The sequence below is a fragment of the Mauremys mutica genome, unplaced genomic scaffold (assembly GCF_020497125.1).
Source record: "Mauremys mutica isolate MM-2020 ecotype Southern unplaced genomic scaffold, ASM2049712v1 000501F_np12_subseq_1:148776_obj, whole genome shotgun sequence".
Taxonomy (NCBI): Eukaryota; Metazoa; Chordata; order Testudines; family Geoemydidae; genus Mauremys; species Mauremys mutica.
The window spans coordinates 3,067-6,132 of NW_025422981.1; positions in this window are offsets into that span (position 1 = coordinate 3,067).

Consider the following 3,066-nt stretch of genomic DNA (forward strand, 5'->3'; position numbering starts at 1 on the left):
AGCCCATTGCTTCTTATCCTATCCTCAGAGGTTAAGAAGAACAATTTTTCTCCCGCATCTTTGTAATAACCTTTTCTGTACTTGAAAACTCTGATCATGTCCCTTCTCAGTCTTCTCTTCTCCAGACTAAACAAACACAATGTTTTCAATCTTCCCTCATAGGTCATGTTTTCTAGATCTTTGATCATTTTTTTTGCTCTTCTCTGGACTTTCTCCAGTTTGTCCACATCTTTCCTGAAATGTGGCACCCGTAACTGGACACAGTACTCCAGTTGTGGCCTAATTAGTGTGAAGTAGAGCAGAAGAATGACTTCTCGTGTCTTGCTCACAGTACTCCTGCTAATATATCCCAGAATGTTTTCTTTTTTTGCAACAGCGTTACACTGTTGACTCCTATTTAGCTTGTGATCCACTATGACCCCCAGATCCCTTTCTGCAGCTCTCCTTCCTAGGCAGTCATTTCCCATTTTGTATGTGTGCAACTGATTGTTCCTTCCTAAATGAAGCACTTTGGATTTGTCCTTATTGAATTTCATCCTATTTACTTCAGATCATTTCTCCAGTTTGTCCAGATCATTTTGAATTTTAATCCTATCGTCCAAAGCAGTTGCAGCCCCTCCCATTTTGGTATCATCCGCAAACTTGATAAGTGTAACACAGAGACTCTGCTACTGGGAGGGTTTCAGAGGGTGTCAGAGGGTTACACCCTGGTAGGAGGGGGCTAGACCTGTACTGGAATAAGGTCACTTTGTGCTTCAGAGTGTGGCAGAACCTAGAATGTCCATTAGCAGGGAAAAATCCTGGGGGGAATCGGCTTGTAGAATGGACAAAAGCCCTGTCTGAATTCTCTCACATTGCCCTTCTCGCCCTGGCAGGCTGCAAAGTAACGTCCACGTTTGTTCCAGATTATCCCATCCTCCCAGGGGGAAGGAAATGGCTGCAATGGAGCTGGCTCAGGTAAGAGATTATCAGGGAGCTGGTGGTGGGCTCTGCTTGGAGGGAGAGGAGCAGTAAAGGCATAGGAAGGTGGTAGCTGCTACAGGTGGTGGGAGGCAGGAAATAACAGGATGTTACCAACCCGCTGAGACTTGTGTAATCTAGGGTGTGATGGGTTGTCACCCTGGGGTGCAGTCTGGGGAGGTTCTGGGAACATTGAAGGGAGTTTCGCAAGGGAGTTCTCCAGGTGAAGGAGGACCTGTTATCTTGTCCATCACAGAGGCATGTAGACTTCCCTTATCATTACCGCTTCAGACTGCCTTGAGCTGTTAGCTGACTGTTACACATTTTGTTTTGCAGCTACTTAGGTTGGTTAAAGTTCATCATGGAGGAGCCTTGGTTCACTTAGGCCTAGAGCAGGGGGGCTTCATTGACACTCTTGGTCTTCCACCCCACCGAGTTACCTAGAGTTATGCCTAGTGACACCAACATGTGTGTGTGTATAGGTATTAGGTATAATGTGTGTGTATAAGGATTAAAATATTAGTTCTTGGTCATAAATCAATTATCATAATAAATGTGGCATCTTTGTCTTGCCCCCTGAAAAGATCCCGTGTAGTTTTGTCTGTACAACAAAACAGCACCCACTGTGTGCGGGTATTTGATCCTGCTCAAGTAGTCCCCATTGTATAACACTATCGTTCAGAGGTTCCTATTGCACACAGTTCCTGGGGTAAGCTTTATGTCTTTGTGCATTCCTTCAATAAGCCACTAACATTGTCTGGCCTCCTCCAACAGAGCACCTTTGAAATACAGAGACATGGTTAATATTTCTAGCCTCAGGTACAAATGTTAGATGCAAATGTTAGTTGGATAAACACAGTCAATAGGTCTTAAGTTTTGCAATGATACCTCACATCAGCCATCTTGCATAAAGTATATATTAGCTATGTCATATCCAGATCATAAGCATATTTTCATAAAGACTGTAGAGTATAATGTATGTTTGCTGATCTGCAAATAGGAAAGGAGCATGCACCTTTGGGTGCAAACGCTCATGACAATAGTGCAGAGCCATGCAAGCTCCATGGTTCTGTGTGAGATGGCAGACAGTGAGGAGGGCCAGGCAGGTTTGTGGGTTTAGAAAAAAACGGTGTAAACATTATGTATATGTTTATGTAGGGGACACATATAACGTTAGTGGATAGTTAACAATGCGTTCTAAGAAGTTGGATCCCATGGCCACAACCACCCCTGACTGAGCTGTTTGGTACCCAGCATACACTGCCAAACCAAAGTGTCCCAAAATGCAGTGGGTGGACAGTGGGAGATCTATTCATGGTGCACCTCACTCTGAATCTATACAAGTGGTTCTGGTGAATACCCTGACGGCTGAGGCAAGGAGTCCAGGAGGCATGCGCACCAGTGACATAGTAACCGTAAAAACAACAAGGAGTCCGGTGGCACCTTAAAGACTAACAGATAAGGTGCCACCGGACTCCTTGTTGTTTTTGTGGATACAGACTAACACGGCTACCTCCTAATACGTGGCATAGTAACCGTAGTGACTCTGTGCTGACATAACTTGAGTTAACCCACCCTTAAAGTGTAGATATGGCCTTAGGTATATTAAATGTTTGGGAGAGGTAACAGGAACAGTCTGGGGGTAGACAAAGATTCATTCAGATGTTTCGGCTCAAGGCATTGAAACTGGCCTTACTGCACCCTACAGGCTCAGGAACAAAGAGGCACAAAAAAGATCTCATTTATTTATTACAATGTCTTGACTCGAGGGTGTATAACTCGTGATTTTAGAATTCTTGTGGTTGTCAAGGTATCTTGGGGTTGTAGATGCGTGTTCATTATATTTTGAAAGGCAAAACTATGAATGGGTTGAACAAAGAATTAGATCAGTCCCTCAGGATAAGTAGACTGGCTATTAGCCAAGATCATCAGGGATGCAGGCCCATGCTCTGCATGTCCCTAAACCGTCCTTTGATTGCCAGATGCTGGGAGTGGGCAATGGGATGGTTCACTGAGTCATTGCCTGGTCTGATCATTCCCTTAGAAGCACCTGGCATTGACCACTGCCACAAGACAGGATACTAGATTAGGCAGACTATTGGTCTG